Source organism: Tursiops truncatus, chromosome 4, assembly GCF_011762595.2.
Source record: "Tursiops truncatus isolate mTurTru1 chromosome 4, mTurTru1.mat.Y, whole genome shotgun sequence".
Taxonomy (NCBI): Eukaryota; Metazoa; Chordata; class Mammalia; order Artiodactyla; family Delphinidae; genus Tursiops; species Tursiops truncatus.
This window is the reverse complement of record NC_047037.1, coordinates 64,702,353-64,722,691: the sequence shown is the minus strand read 5'-3', so window position 1 is coordinate 64,722,691 and position 20,339 is coordinate 64,702,353. Positions and strand designations below refer to the sequence as shown.

General features: G+C 39.6%; 1 protein-coding gene across 6 annotated transcripts in view; it reads right to left on the bottom strand.

The window, feature by feature from the left end:
* The window catches only part of LPP (LIM domain containing preferred translocation partner in lipoma), a 700,420-nt gene that overhangs the window by 515,945 nt on the left and 164,136 nt on the right, over window positions 1-20,339 (bottom strand). For all 6 annotated transcript variants that reach the window (XR_012331429.1, XM_019946127.3, XM_073804014.1 and 3 more), the window contains one exon: window positions 3,612-3,675. The gene's annotated coding sequence lies outside the window, so the exon portion shown is untranslated. The remainder of the gene's footprint in view (window positions 1-3,611; window positions 3,676-20,339) is intronic.

Genomic DNA, 20,339 nt, shown 5'->3' with positions numbered 1-20,339 from the left:
CTTAAACATAATCTTAAAAAATTATGTTTAAGATCATGGAAAGAGGGACTTCCCTGGTGGTTCAGTGGCTACGACTCCAAACTCCCAACGCAGGGGGCTTAGGTTCGAGCCCTGGTCAGGGAACTAGATCCCACATGCATGCCGCAACTAAGAAGCCCGCATGCGGCAACTAAGAGATCCCACGTACTGCAACTAAGACCTGGCACAGCCTAAATAAATAAATAAATATTAAAAAAAAAAAAAAGATCATGGAAAGAACATACCTAAGGGATAATCAAAATATTCATCAGTACAAATGTTTACAGTACTTGAAATGCTGATATCAAATCTTCCACAAAGTTGCTATTCTATAGGGCCTGCAGTTAGGATCACCATAGTGACTACTTCACCTCTTTTTGGCTAAGACTTCTAGAAGATTAGAGAGAGCATAAAGGAGCTAGCTGGGAAGTACAGATATCAGATGGTTATCTGCAGAGGAAAACTCACATTTTCCAAATTTTAAAACTTTTTATGCTTCCTTAAACACATAAAATAAATTTTATGCTTCCTTATTTGTTTTTTTAAACTTGTCTCCGTTTTCTTTTTTTTTTTAACATATTTATTGGAGTATAATTGCTTTACAATGGTGTGTTAGTTTCTGCTTTATAACAAAGTGAATCAGCTATACATATACATATATCCCCATATCTCCTCCCTCTTGCATCTCCCTCCCACCCACCCTATCCCACCCCTCTAGGTGGTCACAAAGCACCGAGCTGATCTCCCTGTGCTATAAGGTTGCTTCCCACTAGCTATCTATTTTAACTTTGGTAGTGTATATGTGTCCATGCCACTCTCTCACTTTGTCCCAGCTTACCCTTCCCCATCCCTGTGTCCTTAAGTCCATTCTCTACATCTACATCTTTATTCCCGTCTTGCACTTAGGTTTTTCAGAACCTTTTGTTTTTTTTTTTTGTTTTTTTTTTTTAAACATCTTTATTGGAGTATAATTGCTTTACAATGGTATGTTAGTTTCAGCTTCACAACAAAATGAATCAGTTATATATACACATATGTTCCCATATCTCTTCCCGCTTGCGTCTCCCTCCCTCCCACTCTCCCTATCCCACCCCTCCAGGCGGTCACAAAGCACCGAGCTGATCTCCCTGTGCTATAAGGCTGCTTCCCACTAGCTATCTACCTTACGTTTAGTAGTGTATATATGTCCATGCCTCTTTATCGCTTTGTCACCGTTTACCCTTCCCCCTCCCCATAGCCTCAAGTCCATTCTCTAGTAAGTCTGTGTCTTTATTCCTGTTTCACCCCTAGGTTTTTCATGACATTTTTTTTTCTTAAATTCCATATATATGTGTTAGCATACAGTATTTGTTTTTCTCTTTCTGACTTACTTCACTCTGTATGATAGACTCTAGGTCCATCCACCTCACTACAAATAACTCAATTTCGTTTCTTTTTATGGCTGAGTAATATTCCATTGTATATATGTGCCACATCTTCTTTATCCATTAATCTGTCGATGGACACTTAGGTTGCTTCCATGTCCTGGCTATTGTAAATAGAGCTGCAATGAACAATGTGGTGCATGACTCTTTTTGAATTACGGTTTTCTCAGGGTACATGCCCAGTGATGGGATTGCTGGGTTGTACGGTAGTTCTATTTTTAGTTTTTTGAGGAACCTCCATACTGGTCTCCATAGTGGCTGTATCAATCTACATTCCCACCAACAGTGCAAGAGGGTCCCCTTTTCTTCATACCCTCTCCAGCATTTATTGTTTATAGATTTTTTGATGATGGCCTTTCTGACTGGTGTGAGGTGATACCGCACTGTAGTTTTGATTTCTCTAATAATTAGTGATTTTGAGCATCCTTTCATGTGTTTGTTGGCAATCTGTATATCTTCTGTGGAGAAATGCCTTTTTAGGTCTTCTGCCTATTTTTGGATTGGGTTGTTTGTTTTTCTAATATTGAGCTGCATGAGCTGCTTGTAAATTTTGGAGATTAATCTTTTGTCAGTTGTTTCATTTGCAAATATTTTCTCCCATTTTGAGAGTTGTCTTTTTGCTTGTTTATGTTTTCCTTTGCTGTGCAAAAGCTTTTAAGTTTCATCAGGTCCCATTTGTTTATTTTTGTTTTTATTTCCATTTCTCTAGGAGGTGGGTCAAAAAGGATCTTGCTGTGATGTATGTCATAGAGTGTTCTGCCTATGTTTTCCTCTAAGAGTTTTATAGTGTCTGGCCTTACATTTAGGTCTTTAATCCATTTGGAGTTTATTTTTGTGTATGGTGTTAGGGAGTGTTCTAATTTCATTCTTTTACATGTAGCTGTCCAGTTTTCCCAGCACCACTTATTGAAGAGGCTGTCTTTTCTCCATTGTATATTCTTGTCTCTTTTATCAAAAATAAGGTGACCATATGTGCATGGGTTTATATTTGGGCTTTCTACCCTGTTCCATTGATCTATATTTGTTTTTGTGCCAGTACCATACTGTCTTGATTACCGTATCTTTGTAGTATAGTCTGAAGTCAGGGAGCCTGATTCCTCCAGATCCGTTTTTCTTTCTCAAGATTGCCTTGGCTATTCTGGGTCTTTGTTAAACTGGTCACTGTTTTCTTGACAAACTCAAGAAGAATGTATTCTTCTGCCAAAGTCCCAACTCCTTCACACTGGTTCCCCAGGAGAGTGGAATGAAGACACTATAGGCCCTGGGTTTCGAAAGACTCTAACTCATGTCCTGTATTCTTAAGATTTTTTTTGTTGTAGCCTTAGATTATGTCCTTTTGAGATGTGTTTTGGGCAGTTAAGAGGCAGTGACAGACCCAACGAGTAAAGTTTGGCCCCTTCAGAGCCAGGTAACACTGGTAGCATAGTGTAGTGAAAAATGCACTCAATCGACAGCCAGGAAACTGGAGAGAAAGCCCTCCTGCTATATACTCACTGGGGATACAAGAAGGCACTAGATAAGAACATCCTAGGTAGAGAACAAACATATGGATACCAAGGGGGAGTGGGGGGGGCAGGGAGGGAAGACTATGATACTATTATACATAGTATCAATAGTGTACATATGTCAATCCCAATCCCAATTGGAAGATTGGGATTGACATATGTACACTATTGACACTATATATAAAATAGATAACTAATGAGAACCTACTGTATAGCACAGGGAACTCTACCCAATGCTCTGCGGTGACCTAAATGGGAAGGAAATCCAAAAAAGAGAGGATATATGTATATGTATAGCTGATTCACCTTGCTGCACAGCTGAAACTAACACAACATTGTAAAGCAACTATACTCCAACAATTAATTTAAAAAAAAAAATAAAAGGCCATCCTAGGACATGGCATACTGTGGACACTTAAATACTTCCAAGGTGCCCAGACTTTTGTGCTTTTGATTTGAACCTTAAAAAGCTAGGAATTGAAAGAGAAATCAAATCAAGAAGACATAAAACGGGCAAAGTTCACTGTCTTGGCCATTTTTCAGGTTTTGATCCTCATGAAATACCTTACTATTTCTTCTGTTGGGAGTGAAATCTACCTTAAACTTTACTGGCTAAGATGCCTACCAGCATTTCATAAACTTGATGATGCCAAGCTTCTCTTACCTTGGACAGCTAGCTCTTGGAATGATCAGTGGACACAAGGTTCAGCAAACTGCAGTGCTAGTGTCTGTAAATGAAACAGGTAAAGGTTACTCTTAGGTTCCAAGCTCTTATTTATTCATTAACAATCATAAACTCTTCTATCTATACCACAGTTTCTTGTTTGCAAAACACTTCCACATTCATTATCTCATTTCACCCCATGACAACCTGGTGAAGAAGCAGGAAGAGATTATTCTACCCACTTCTTAGGTGAGGAAACAGAAGCTCACAGAGTGAAAAGGAGGATGAGAAGGGAACTAACATCTCTCGATTAACTTCACAAATGTCATGGGAAATGGGTATTACTGTCTTGATTTTACAGATGTGAAAACTGAAGTTCAGAAAAAGTAGGTAAATTGTCCAAGACTACATAGTACAGTACATGGCAGAGTGAGAGTCTGAACCCTCTGAGCTCTGCCTGTTCGACCAGTGGTCTTTCCTTTATACCTAGGATATTAGGTGGGAAAACACAAGGACAGACAACTCACTGACTAGATCCACTAGACTTAGTGGAAGAGGGAATAATGAAATAAAACCAGCTATTTGATTGATGTGAAGAAGTAGCAAAAACACATGGGATTTAGAGCCAGTCAGACCTGTCTTCCTCTTACCAATGGTCTTAGGCAAGTTACTTAAGCCCCAAATGTCAATTTCCTTACACGTAAATGTGGCACATAATACCTACTTCATAGCCAAAGATGAGTTAAACTTTTTGTGGAAAATTCTCCTACATTATTTCATATTTATAGGCATGGACAGCGGTGGTATAAAAAACGGTAACATTTCTTCCTATGAGCCCACACTTATATGATCAAAGAATGATGCTCTAAGCACACAAGGCTAGAGGATATCTCTGGGTTGGGTATTTGCTTGATTTGTGACCCTAGTTTTAAAATACCACAATATTTATCTAGATCAATCTTAACATGGTCTCACCTAACAGCAGCACAAAGAACTTTTGTTCCAAATGACAAAACCTCAAAAGTTAAGAATCACGTGTCCCCTCAACCCCAAAAAGCAAAAAACACTGCTTTAGGTGAATGGCCTGAAGGTTTATCACAGATCATTCTAAAGTTTGTGCCTGTATCGTGCTTTAGGTTCAGAGAGATGGAGCTTCCAACAGGAGTGCAAGAACAAGGGGATTTGTTTTAACATAAGGATAGATTTACTGAGAAGTAAAGACCTCTGAGAAGTTTTATGAGTATATCCCATTTTCATACAGGGCTCAAATCAGATGATATGAATAGAGCATGGTTGATAGGATACTCTGCAAGAAACTCTTATCATATGCCACCAATATCAAAACATTAATCATCTTTAGCATTATGCTTTATAGTTTGAAAAATATTTCATGACCATGTTTTCTCAAATCATCCTCGACATAACCCCAATGAAACCTTACTACCCCAATTCCACCAATCAGGAAACCAAACTTCAAAAATCACGTGGTTAACATGGAACAGATAAAAGTTTAACCTTGTATCTTGATCCCCAAACAAGTAAGGACTCTTCTACTACACGATGTAGGCTTCCATTTGGGGGCGCTCTATTTGGAGGGAAAGGTAACATGAGTATATACCCAATAAAAGTCCATTGTCAAGGCACCAAAGCACATTTAGTATTGAGTCCTGCTTCACTGGCAAGTGAAAGGAGAGAGACTTCACATCTGTGGTCTAACCAGAAGGTGACACATTACTAAGCTGAGGCAAAAGACGGTTCGATGCAGGGTTACCATGAACACTTTCTCAGCTCTCCCCAGTGAAGTTTCAGAGATGCGACATCCTTGAGCAAGCTATTGAAACACAAGCCACAGAAACAACAGAAGGCTGTACCACTGAATTTTCGTAAAGGGGTCTCCATCACTAAGTTTCATCTCACACCGCAGAAAAGCTGAAACCTTCTATCTAACAAGTTCACCGTCCTCTTCTCACACGGTTTGAGTGGCACGTGTCCTCAGTAACTCAAGTATTTCCCAATGCAGTGGAGTTCTCCACTAGACCCATAAAGACATCTGGGACAAATAACAAATCCCACTCTAGCGTCTTGGTAATAAAGTCAGTTATCTTTGGCTGCCTCTGTAGATTTTTTGACTGCTGGCCCAGAACCTGGCAGGTCTGCATCCTCTATCAAATCACCCATCCTCTCCCAAGAAAACTGTTCTCATCTCCAGAAGCAATTTCAACCAAAAATAAAGAAATCAGGATGATCAACCTCTAACTTACAAAATTTCAACTTATTAATTCGAATCAGTGCAAAAGCAAGACTCACCAAACCTAGCTGGGACTAGTATAAAATAATTCATCATTTCTACTGTATTTGGGGGAAAATAGGAGAGAACAATGGAGCCAAATGAAGAGAGAGAGAGAGAGAGAGAGAGAGAGAGAGAGAGAGAGAGAGGGAGGGAGGGAAGAAAAATGATGGGGAATAAGGAAAAAAGAAGAGAGGAATGGGAGGACATGAGAAATGAAGAGAGCAGAGAGACCTATTTCGACAGGTTTTTCACAAACCATGGTTAACCTCTGGATTGACCACTGCACCCCAGAACATTTTTTAGGCAACATAACTCTAGATGATGATCCTGACATTAGGAACAAAAATTCCAACCAAATGGCATGAGAATCATTAAGGTCAATGTATAGATGCCCCTTAATACTTGATACTTTACAAGTGCTATAGTACAAATGAGCAGTTGACAGAGCTTTGTAAAAACTTCCTCTAAGCCAATAAACAAGTAAGTCTTCAGTCTTGTGGTCCCAGATTTTCTTTCTGAACAAGGGGGGTTATCTTAAAAAGAACACTGGAATGGGGATTGAGGACCTGGGTTCTGGTTTTAGCACTACAATTCCCAAGTCTTTTAAATCAGAAGTTGTATTAAATATACATTTTTCTACTTCTCTTTCCATGAGTCTTGACCATGGTTGTCCCTAAACCACTGTGAAAAGGCCAAGAATTATTTTGTCTAGACTTTGTGCATTTTGTTAAGTTTTATGGATTGGTAAAGGTGGTGGTGAGAGGATTACTTATAACTTAAACAATGTCATAATCTTAAACATGATTATTAGGAAGTCTGACCCCAAAAGCAACTGAAATGTGAGATTAGGCCAAAGGCTTTAGATGACAGACATGGAATGTCCTTCATTCCCATCATCAAATCCCGTATGAAGAACATTTTTAAATGCACGCTCACCTGATACCCTAAGACATTTATCAAGAATACAACGTACTCCATGGCTTATGAACAATTTGGTTGTCTCATTAAAGTAATGTTTGCCAGTACTTAATTGCTTCCCTCCCTGATTTTAATTTCCTCACCTGTCAGCATCTATCAAAGGCACTGAGATCTTCTGACATCCTGGCTGATTGTGTTGAAATTAATCATATTTTTAAAAAGTAAATTGCATGGCCTAAAGGTAATGCTCATCTTCTTCATGTGATATTTATAAGGGTTCTATCAATGGAACTTATAATCTAGAAATTAAATCAGAGGCTTTAGGAATGCTAAGCAGAAATATAAGCAGCTCACAAATTTCCAGCACTGGACTTCAGAAGATCGGTACTTTAAAAAATGCAATCTACAAGTGTTTACTGAACATATAGCACTTGCCAGCAGTCACTATTGGGTAAACAGAAGAAAGTAACACAAAGCTACCTCAGAAAGTTTAAGAAACAAGTGAAAATTATTTAATTAAGCTGAATTGACCTTGACAAAGTAGCCAACAATCTGGTCACTCAAAAGATACATTTTGTATTTTCAACTGTGATCAGTTATATATATTGTGTTTTCACATGGGTTAATGATTTTATTCTTCACCTCAAGTCAATGAGGTGAAATTGGTATTACTGTTAGTATTACAATATTGCTACAATAGTAGCAATATTCCTATTTGACAAGTGGCAAACGTGAGGCACAGAGTAGAGAAGGGACTCTTCCTTAGATACCTGGTTATGGGCAGAGCTGGTCTGCGATCTAAATAAAATCAGACAATACAGTATGATCACTTTGACATAGAGAAAGAATTATTTGTAAATCCTCCATACATAATTATTCAGTGCTAATTCTTGTGCTAATATCTATCTGTAACAATGCTTAAGATACTCACTAAGGAAACCCACAGGCACTAACCTGTTCTATAAGAACAGGTGAGATGAGATGATGGATGGGGAAAGACTTTGTAATGTGTCCTACCATCATGAGATTATTTTTATGTATTTATGTTATTATTCCTACTTTGGAATACAGAAATACGCATTCATGCAGTAATTAGGTCCCAAACACTAGTTCTAAGGCCCCTAAACTAACCAGAAAAAAGGCAAATGTTGCATGTATGCAATTCTGGGCAGCAGGGGTGGGGAAGTCAATGATAACACATAGAACTCAGAAGTTGGCTTTATAACCAAACATAACTAACCCCTAGTATATGGGTCTTATCTTTCCAGTGGACTCTAAGCCCCTACTCAGCCTTTAAGCGTATCTCCTGCTATGAAGCTTTTCCTGACCCAAAGGGGTTTGGTGAAGCAGTCTCTCCAAAGATGACCATAATGCCTAGTTTCATATCTAGATCACTAAAATTACCACACTGTATTATAACTTTTCCTTGATTCTATGTATTGAAGGAGAAATCTTGTCCAATTCAATTTCTTGAAACCAAACCTCAAATCCAGAATCTGGTCCTTAGCAGGTACTCAAGAAAATGTTTACTGAATGACTGCATGAACAAATGATAAAAGTGTTCTATGTAATTCCTATAGCATTTAGATCAATACATGTCATATAACAAGTACTTAGTAAATGTCGGTTGAATTGAAATTAACTGAACAGTTAATTTAAAAAGCATATTGTTCAACTAAATGATTCTAAAAGCTACTAAGTAAGTGATTCAATGAAAAGTTAAGTAACCTGCAGTGGCCCAGCCATCATTAACCCAGTAGATGGGTGAAGAAATGTTCTTCACAAGAAGAATAATAAAGGCTGAACATATGAACAGAAATGTAGGCAGGAGTTGAGAAAATTCATGCAGAGGAAAACAATACTTGTCAAGAAAACCATGTTAAATGATATAAAATTTAAAAATAGAGAGGGAAAATAATCTAGAGATAATGAAAATTTCTTTTAAAATTATAGGTATAAATAAAATCCAAACAAGGAACAATGGAAAGAGGAAGGAGAGATTCTTGAAATAATGAATACTAAAAACCAGGTCATATGTGGGGGAAAAAAAAATCAAAGACAGAACGGTATGTGTGTGTGTGTGTGTGTGTGTGTGTGTGTGTGCGCACACACACACATATATATATAAATATATAAAACTATATATATATATATAAAACTGAATCACTGGCTATACACCTGAAACTAATACGATATTGTAAATCAACTCTACTTCAATAAAAAAATTAAAGATTTTTTTAAAAATTGATCAAGTCAAAAGTAATATCTATTACATGCTATGTTTCTACAACTGAGCTAAGCCCTTCACATATTTTAATCCTTAAAAATATGCTTATAAGTCATTATATTTCCCTCTTGCATCTGAGTAAAGGAATGCTTAGAAAGAGTAAGTCATCTGATCAAGTTCACACACCTAGTAAGTTATGGTACTAAAATTCATATCCCAGCTTTTAGGCCCCCAAACTCATACTGTTCTCAGTATAATAACAAAGAGAAGAAGTCAGTTTGAAAGGGGCATTTAGAGTTGGATGGCAAGATGGAACTCTAGAAAGTGGTATGAACTAGGGAAGGCGTAAAGAATATGAGCATCCTGGGACATAAGTAGCAAGAAGAAGACTGAAGGAGGAATGAAGATGGTTGGGGAATCAAAGCTATCTTGAGGTATCTGAGGATGTGTCCTGTATAAGTCATATTATACTCCTGAATAATCTACAATGCTGGAACTATTAGGGTTGAAATGATAGAAAATCCAGTTTCAGAGCAATGCAAAGGAGAACATGAAACATGAAACTGTCCAGCAGCAGAACCAACTGCCCCCAAAGAATTACAAGTGTTCAAGTAGAGGCTAAGTGGCCATCTGCCAGGAAAGGAATGCATGACATTTGGTGGGAGGGACTCGACATGAGAAGGGGGGCCAGTGCAGCTCTGTGTTTCAGAGATTTAGCTGGCCAATACTGAGACATAAACAACAGCTCAGGGCTTCCCTGGTGGTGCAGTGGTTGAGAGTCCACCTGCCGATGCAGGGGACACGGGTTCGTGCCCCGGTCCGGGAAGTTCCCACATGCTGCGGAGTGGCTAGGCCCGTGAGCCATGGCCACTGAGCCTGTGCTCCACAACGGGAGAGGCCACAACAGTGAGAGGCCCGCGTACCGCAAAAAAAAAATAAAAAAATCTGAAGAATGTCCTTTGAAGAAGAGATAAAAATAACATCCACTCAACACACCCATGGAGCTCCTAGGATACACCAAGCATAGGACAGACCCAAGCTCCAGAAGTTCTGACAAGACAGCGGAAAACACTGTGAAGAGTTAGAACTATTGCTAGGCAATTTCTGAGCCTAATAAATGGCTGGGAAAAACCATAGCTACAAGTCTAAAAAAGAAAGAAAAAAGACTTAATGGTTTGCAAGTAACTAAGGACCAGAAACATCAGTTTTGTGGAAAGAAAAGGAAGTTACCAAAGGCCTAGGTTTAGGGAAGAGTTGATTCACAGGGGTGACCAAAGGCCAAATCTGATCACATTTTGGGGTAATGAAAACAGACATGGGGGAAGAATCACAAAGTTAGAAAACAAAGTTTAGCTCACAAAGTTCACAGGTAAGGGAAAGCAATCATTGTTGGATGAGAAATAGGAAAAAATGACATCTTGCAAAAGAACATCCAACTTATTTGAAAATGAGAGAACAATACATTTGAGGGTCTGCAAACCTACTTTTACGGCTTGCCAGACATACTCATTTTCATACACTGCAACTGCTTTCAACCCCCAACCTCCCTCAAAACTACTCTAAAACAGGAGGAAGGTATTAAAGAGAAAATGCAATGCCTAGGTCTGGTTCTACTGCCTCTCTCAGCATCCTTCATTACAATTTCAAAATCTGACCAATTTTTATTGAAGAAGACATCACATGAAACATTAACATAAGCAAAAGCAAAATTAAGAGTAATTTTTATTGGACAACCTCCCTCCTTCAGGGAAGTGGAGAAGGAAAGAGAGAGAGAGGGAAAGAGGGGGAGAGAGAGGGAGAGAGAGAGAGGGAGAGAGGGAGAGAGGGAGAGAGGAAGAGAGGGAGAGAGGGGGAGAGAGAAAACAAGCTTTAATAGAGAATTGAAGGTCGAGGGTGGCTGGCCGGTGAGATGACTTGTTGTGATATGAAAGATAATGGTTGTGTGTACAATTTCCTTTCCTGTGACTTTTAACTAATCTAGGTGAAGAAGGAAGTCGTTGCTTCAGCCCAAACTCACTGATTCTTTTCTCCCCACAAAGCTGGAATTCTAAACCAGAAAATGAATAAGCAGTCAACTGCTCCCTCACCTTCTCTCCACTCAGCAAAGACAAAGCATGCTGTTTAAAGAGGCAGCAGTGGTAACTACTGAAATATTGAAAAGCAGAAGAGAGAGCAGTGGTGAAGTGGTGAGTACAGAGAAGGGAAAATATGCAAAGGGTTTAATATGCAAAAAATATAGAAATCTTCCTAAATATGTTCAATAATTATATGCTTTGGCATCACCATATTCACAAAAGAACGTCACGAACATCTACCTTGAAATTTCTGAAACTGAAACAGGAAAGCAAAAGAAAAAAAGAAAGAGGAATGCACTAACAACTGAGTTCTTGTCCCTGTTCTACCACTAACGGGTGGGGCTGTCTTGGGTTGGTCTTTTCCAGATCCCCTCTGTCATAAAATGCAAAGACTGGATTAGATCAGTGACTCTCAGTGTGTGATCCATAAACTCGTAGGTCCTCTAGACCTTTTCAGGAAAGCGTAAGTTCATAATACTAAGACGTTATGAATCTTTTTCACTGCGTGGAATTTACACCAATGGTGCAAAAGCAATAAGTGGGTAAAAATGGCTGGAGTTTTAACATGAATTAAGGAAGCGGCACCAGATGTACTGATAGTCATTGTACTTTTCACCACCAAGCACCCACAGTAAAGGGGGGGTTCAGGGGGACTGTTTCACTTAAGACTGTCCTTAACGCATTAAAAATCCTTAATTTTATTAAATCTCGGTCCTGAGGTTTTCACATCTTCTTCGTAAGACTGATACATCTTTTTAATATTCTGTGTGAGATAGTAGGAAGTATTCACAAAGCACTTCTGCTGAATCCCAAACTATAATGGTTGCCTCCAAGAAACACACATGTGTGATTGTTTATATTGAGAGATGAACTAACAGCTCTTTGCATGAAACACCGTTTTTATTTGAAAGAATGACGGACAAACTGTGGTCATTCTGACTTGGTCATATCATACATTTTCTCAAAAATAAACCAAAAGAACCTATCATTTCAAAAAAAACAACTAACAGGATTTATTGTCGTTGATAAAACTCAAATGTTAAAGTGAAAATTAGAATTTTTAAAACCTTGCATCTACTATTATGCACTTGACATCTTCCTAATACTTAAAATACTTTTTTGATGAAATCAGTGGTGATATTAATGAATGTAATTGTTTTTTTAAATGCTGAAGAATAAAACATGTCAACATTTGGAAGATATGCGTAACTCCGTGAACCAAATAACCAGTGAATGATGTTACACAATCAAAGGTGAAAATCAATTCAAAGTAAAAATTAGACCAGTGGATTTTAATATAATGGATTATAAAAAGAAAAAGATTTATCGATATGAGTTCAGACTTCACATTGCAACTAAACTTTAAGAAACTACCACTTGTCAAATTTTGGTGTATTATCAAAGAAGAAAATCCACAATTACCTCTTTTTTACTTCCTTTTCCAATCCTTTCTGTAAATCCTTTCTGGATTTTCTTCATAAATTTTAATCAAAATACATGTTGCAAAAAAATACAACGCAGAGGTAAGAATCCAGTTGCCACTTTTTTCACTAATTTCTTTATTTTGGAAAATGTACTTATTCTCATACAAATATTTTTATTAAAATATTGGTTTTATTTTTGTTTAATTTCTAAGATAATGAATAGCATTAGCTATCACTCACATAAACAAAAACTCATTTTTAAGAGTGTAAATAGGTCCTGAGACCAAACCACTGGACTAGATGGGATTTATGTCTGCTCCCTTCCCACCTCGTACTAATCTTCTTTGGTTCTAAACCTTTAGGGAAGATACAGAGTGGCCTCAGTTCTGTGTTCAGATCCTGCTACCTGTTTACCTTAACACAGCTGCAATGTTAGTGAGCATTTAGGAACACTGAAACATCTGTATGGCTTCACCATGGAGTAGTCCTTTGGTTAGTCAACAGACATTCACTGGGTGCCTTCCGTGGGGCAGCCTCTGGTTAATACAGCACGCGGACCAGAATCCAGACTCCATTACTACTGAAGGGATGCTCTTGGTCAAGATACAAAACCTCTCTAAACTTGTTTCTTTAATGTAAAAAAGCATTAGGACCCACTCAAGATTACTGTGTCGCTCCAGTGAAATGATCCACTGAAAAGCTTAGTATACACAGCACCTGGCCTATAGTAAAAACTCAGTAAATCGTACCAACTGTTATTATAACTAGGATGTCCCTTACCAAAACAGACTGTTTGCCATGAACATGAAAGAAATAAAAACAGTTTAACATACATATTATCAGGGGCTTAAAACTCAAACCCAGTTACCAAAGCATTCAGCTCCATGGAAACATAGAAGCAAAATTATCCAGGAGCTCTTGTTTCTCACTTCAAGAACAAGAATCTGGGGAGTTCCCTGGTGGCCTAGTGGTTAGGATTCCAGGCTTTCACTGCCATGGCCCGGATTCAATCCTTGGTCGGGGAACTGCTATCCTGAAAGCCGCAACGAGGCCAGTAAATAAATAGATAGATAGATATAAATAAGTAAATAAATAAATAAAATGTCATTATGTTTTTTTTTTAAAAAAAAAAAAGAACAAGAATCTGTCTGTGACCAGGAATGAAATCAGGGTTGTAATAATGACCCAGCCGCTGCATAATTGCCTAAACTTTCTGTGGTCAAACGAGCAAGCAGTTCATACTCAGCATCATTCTCAGCACTGTGGTGACAGGACAAAGGACAAGAGGGGAGTGAGGATTCAAACCAAGTTCCCGATTAGACAAAACTTTGACTTTTCCTTTGTTGGAGCAAAAAGTCATGTTCATTTTATCTCTTTACTCCACTTCATTTGAAACACAAAAGGAATGAGGTTGGGGAAAAATAAGGATGCTTGTCAATCATGGTCAGACCAAAAGTGAAAAAAGATGCCCTAATATTGCTAAGAATGGATTATAAGTAGGAGAGAGGAGGTCCTTGATACGTTTCTTTCTTTTTTTCTTTTTTTTTTCTTTTTTTTTTGACCGCATGGCACGGCATGCAGGATCTCAGTTCCTGGACCAGGGATGGAACCCATGCCCCCTGCAGCGGAAGCGCATGGAGTCTTAACCACTGGACTACCAGGGAAGTCTTGATAAGTTTCTTTAAATAAAAAATATAATCTGGAGGAACAGACAAAGGCACACTTACCTCCAAATTTTTATAAATATTTAAAGGTACTAATCATCAAACTAGTTATATCGATGAGGCCCAAATTTCACTTTTAAGAGAAAAAAAAAGATGTCTTTTTTTCACTTTATTTCATTAACTCTAAGTATAACCACTTCTAGTGTCAATATCTTACTAGCCTGATAAGACTTCAACTGCTGATTTAATAGAATGATGTAAGTTATGCTTCCAGAATAATGTATAGAAACGATCATGCCCCCTTAACAGCACTTGGATCTTCAATCAGGAAATTCAATTTTAGCTGCAAAACTATGTTTTGGCAAAAGTGCAATTGAACTCAGTGTACTTGTCACATTTCTAAATATACTCCAGTCACCATGACAACAAGGGAGACTGATGGATCGCTTAAAAGAGTACGGTATATTTAATTGTCAGCATTTTAAACTGACTCAGAAAAATGCTGTGTGATAGGTCTACTCACCATGGTTACTGCCGGCTGAGTCCATAATAATCAAAGGTTCACATACACACGTCGACAACGTGCGCACAAAGAACATAAAACTCGGAAGGCCCTGTATTTCCTACCAGACCAATCGCCAAACTTAAGGCTTTAGAAAGACTTGTTCTCATTAAGGTGCCACCCAAGAACCTCTCTCCCAGATTTTCAGGACCTGCATCTGTACCCAAGGCCACTAGAGCAAATCCTAAATCAGATTCCAATGCCTGCGCCACCTCTTAGACTAAAGATAAAGACTAACTTAAGGTTAATTTCTCCTGGAACATATCTGGAATAGGGAGGAAAGAGACTCTTCTTTCCTTGCATGTGGATTTGTTTCCAAATGACAATCTTCTGGGACCCATTCATTCCCTAAATAACCGTTTCCCAAGTGCCTCTCCTATGTAAGGCAATCTTCCACAGGCTGGGGATACAGTGCCAACAGACAAGGTCCCCACCTTTAGATAGCTGACATCCTAAAACAGGAGGAAGATAAAGGTATCAATAAATAATACTTCAAGAGAATGAGATAATCCAATTACCTAATCCATTAGAGTATACTATAAGCAGTGCCTGGTGTATAGTAAGTACTCAGCAAGTATGCAGAAAGGTCACAAGGGGAAGTCATAAAAGTATCGAGTTTCAGACTCTACTGCCATAGTCAAGGTTATGAACGGTGACTTCGACTGGGTCACTACTCTATCCCAGTGCTTTTCCACAGCGCACGCTCACCTGCTTAACCACCTCTTACAAAAGAGGTAGTGAGAACAATCAAAACCAGGAAATATTCCAGAGGCAGAACAAACACACACTGGCCAAGCAGAGCAAAGGGGGTAGGTGGTAGCAAGTGGCATTGGATGTAGGCCATGCAGCCCGGTAGGGAATGTGCCCCAGGGTTCAGCAGGTCTGGAAGGTGCTTGAGATGCTGCCTGTCTAGCAAGCTAAGAGGCTTGACGGTGATGCTGTTGCTTGGGGAACCACAGTTTGAGAACAAAGGTTCTAGGAGAGTCTGGAGGCAGGAACACCAGTCAGGCAGGAGGCAATGAGAACGTGTCTTAGGGCAATAATAGGTGGAACCGAGAAAAGGGAAAATATCCCAGAGATGCAGCAAAAAAAGATGATATCCAAAACTTGAGGCCGAACGATCCATGAGCGCAAACATAAAGGAAGATGGCAGAAGTGATTCCAAGCTTTCTTTAATGACTTTGTTCACTCAGTAGATAGTTTCCATCTTTCTAATACAAAGCCCTTTCACAACTAATGTTTCCTGTAGCCACAGTCTATCCCTATAGGGCAGCATCAAGGAAAATGATTGTGGTGACATAATAACAATAACAATAGCAAACACAATACCAGTCATTTATTGAGAGCTTATTCTGTGCCAGGCACCTTACTCCATGTGCTACCGCCAGTACTGACACTGTCCTATCCCTGTTTCACAGGAGATGGAACTGAAACTCAGCATGTAGACTCGCCCAGAATCACTCCTGCTTCGGCTGGACTCAAACACAGGAACGGACCCTATAATCCATGACCTTCACCTCAATCCTGCCTGCGAAGTTCAATCTATAGGAGAATTAGATGCCCATGTAGGGCATGCATCCTCAAAGTCAGAGTTCTCTTCTAATATGACTAAGCTTTAAGACTGCAAGTGGCAAAGCTTGATCCATGGACTCTATCTAGTAGCATAGGAGTGAAGCAACCAAGGTCAGCTGGCCTGTCTGCAGCAAGGCTGTGACTCATTTCACACCCTCACAAAACAAACATGGCTTGAGTGTTTCTGTGCTCACACTCACATTCCTATATACCTACTCCATGTGCTTTTCCATGGCCCCACGCTTACCCTCTCAAACTTGATTCTGCTTTGCGTTATACCTTTTTCTGCCCGGAGAGTAACAGGCTCTCTATGCATTGATGTGTTTGGAGTAACGATGTGAGAAAGAGGCCCTCGTTGGTGAAGATGCATGGTGAACGGTAGTGGATATTGACAAGGCATCAGCAGGTAAGAAAGATGAGCTTAGACATTTGCCAGCCCAGGAAGTGGGTAAGAGATGAACCACAAGATCTTCCTTCTAGTCACCCACACTGCGCCTTCCCAGGATGATTCACAGGTATGGCTCCACGGACCTGACAAAGGGGACTGTCTTCAGGAAGATGAAAGCATGTTTTTATGCCTGCTCTCTCTCTTTTTTTATTTGTTCTTTCTTGAGTAGTAACTATTAATTGTGCTATGCGGGCAGTACAGAGATGAGTCTACCGGGAAACCAGCACAAATCCATCAAGTGCTTTTAGTTCGAGCTTTTTAGAAGCAATTGTTTACCACATTTTCCCTGCTCTTTTTCTCACGGCTAGAATTAAAGTGGATTTTACCACACGATCCCCGCAGTGCCCTCCTCCCCCACCTCCAAATGAAGACAGAAGATGGCTAGTGGTCTCTCACCAGCAAAATCACAAGACCTGTGTGAGAAAACGAATTCATTTAGTGTTTGTAAAGCCTAAGGATTGGTCCCTAAAATAAGTACCGCACCTTCATGAGAACCCTGTGATATAGATATTGTCCCATTTGAACCAATGAAGAAATTTATGCTCAGAGATAATATGTTACTTGTCTAGAGTCTGACAACTAGAAAATAGCAGAGCTAGGAAGTAAACACAGGTCTTCTGACTCCAAAGCCAATACTTTTTCCACTCATTAGAGCTGCCATGTACACACTTCCAAGAGAATCCACTACCTTCCATTCTGTTCAGCAGAAGAATCAAAGCTTCAAACAGCCTTAGAAATAGGCTGTATATAACCAAAAAAAACCTCCTTTGAGAGGTCTTTATTAGGAATAGTGAGCTACAAAGCCATTGTAGATTCTGTAAGCCTTGCCTCTAACCGAGGCAATGTCCTGGACTGCATCTGGACATTAGGTAGAGTCTGCACCATTCATGTAAAATCAAAAATCATGGAGCTCCTGAATTTCCCAGCACAGGGCTCAGGCCAAATAACAACATAGCACAAAGCCTGCTCTCTCACCCAGCCCCAGGGCTTATACTGAAGAAGGAACACTCAAGGGAATGAACGTAATGGAAGAGTAAGGGCCTGTAAGTCATGTGTTCACAGAGGCTCTGGCTCAGCATGAAGCAGAATAAAATTTAAAAACCAGATGAAAAGTTAATATAGCCCAAGCTTAAACTCATTTTTCATTAGTATTCCTAGATCCTCCAAAGCATAGGTAGATAATGAAAAGGATTCAACAAGAGGAAAAATAAGAATAATCCAGTCTTCAGGCCCTTGGATTTAATATCTGAACAAGATGAGGATTAATTTGAGCAAGCAGCATCTTTTTCTGTCTCCCCTTACCCGGGGGGTGGTAAACTTAAGCATTTTGAAAAGATTCTTTATCATAAGCAAAGCTGACAGGGACACCTGATGAGAATGATAATTAAATCAAGAAGTAAATAAACACCTGGATCAATGTTCTTTACTTTTCATGACTGACTTAAGAAAAAAGGTTGCCTTATAAAGGGGGATATTTCTCTCTTCCAACCATAAATATAGGGTAGCTTCATAAGGTTTTCACTTCTTTAAAAGTTATTTTGCTTCTCAACAAATGCCAGTTAGCCACCTTCTATGTGTTAGTGTGTGGTTTGGCGGGAAAGGATGGTAGAAAGAGAAAGGACACCATCCCTATTTTCAAAGAGCTCAAAGTCTGGTACCTGAGGCCAAGCACAAAATGTTGTGATTTTTTTTTTTAAGTCAGCAAGTTATGTTCTCAATTATGAAAATACCAAATGTCAGATTCTTCTCCAGTCCAAGCAATCATGTAAAATGAACTAATTCTTCTGAATCAGACTTTTTTTAAATGAAAAGTATGACTGTTGAAGCCTTTCCTTTTAATGCCAACATTATTAGAACTCAGAGGAGAACACAAGGTCAATTCTCTGTGCTCCATACTTTTCCCAGGTTCTAACCACTGTCCAACAGAAATATAATGTGAGCCACGTATGCAACTTAAAATTTTCTAGCCACCACATTTTAAAAGAATATTAAAAAGAAATTTATTTTACAAATAGATACAAAATTTTATTCTTTCAGCATGTGGCAGAAGCCACATTTCAACTGCTCAACAGCCACACGTGGCTAGTGGCTGCCATACTGGACAGCACACCTCCAACTTCTCAACCTTCACCTAACAGAGTGAAACATTTGTTGCAGAAAGGTAACAAGTTTTGCAATAGCTATTAAGATACTCCACTCCCATGGGCAGACCCAACTCACCCAATATTGCAAAGTACTTCTCTCAACCTTATACCTCGAGACCAAGAGATTGTAGGTCACTGTGAAAGCAAATGCAAGAGTGAGAAAATGCTCCATCTCATATGTGAGGATGAGGAAAACCAAAGAGGACCAAGGATTATGCCCAACAAGACAGCAACTTAGGGCTTCCCTAGTGGCGCAGTGGTTAAGAATCCACCTGCCAGTGCAGGGGATACGGGTTCGAGCCCTGGTCCGGGAATATCCCATATGCCACAGAGCAACTAAGCCTGTGTGCCACAACTACTGAGCCTGTGCTCCAGAGCCCGAAAGCCACAACTACGGAGCCTGCGCACCACAACTACTGAAGCCCACGCACCCAGAGCCCGTGCTCTGCAACAAGAGAAGCCACCGCGATGAGAAGCCCGCGCACCGCAACGAAGAGTAGCCCCCACTCGCCGCAACTAGAGAAAGCCCGTGCGCAGCAACGAACACCCAACGCAGCCATACATACACACATACATACATACATAAATTTATTTTTAAAAAAGTAGCAACTTAGCCACTCTACCCACTGGGATACTGATATCATCACATAGAGGACCTGAGATTCTACCCTCAAATCTTTTGTGTCTTGAATCAAGTTTGTTTTCCAACTCTAGTCATCAGTACTTCTCTTCCCAACCTGACTGTGTATCCTCTGAGAATAAGACAAGGTAGGTAAAAATTCAGTAAATATGCAATGCGTCAATGAAGCTACAGAAAAAAAGAAGTGAGAAACTCTTCACCTTTTCATATTTTCTGGTTTGGGTCCGTGAATATGGAAGATTCCGTTCCCTTGTAAAATGCTAAAGAGCTCTCCCTCTATCACTTTTTCCCCCAAGATAGGAAGGAGGATGATAATGGCTGGCATCCATGAAGCCACGCCAATCAAGGAGAAGGATCATCTCCGAAGTCTGGCAGAGCCCATCTCTCTCTCTTTCCTGCCTTCCCTAGTGTTCTCCTTTCTGTTGGAGATTTGGTTTCTAAGGTGGGCCCCAATCCCTGTGTTGTTCACTGGGTAAGAATGCACAAAACCAGCACCGTCGTTCAACTCTCCTCACAGGCAAGGCCCAGGGTTAGGACTGGAGAAATGTTGAAGCCAGCCCCAAGACTAGCCTCACGTCGGAACCACATTTTCTAGCTGAGCTTTGGCAGACACTTGCTTTAGGAGTTTTGCACTTCTGTTAGTATGAAGCTGGTAGTTTGAAGACTAGTCAGCGATGGTCACCACTAATGTGTCAAGATGTCCGAGTGTTAACAGTCCCAGGCAAATAGTCTTTAGTTAAAACAATAAAACAAAACTGATCAAC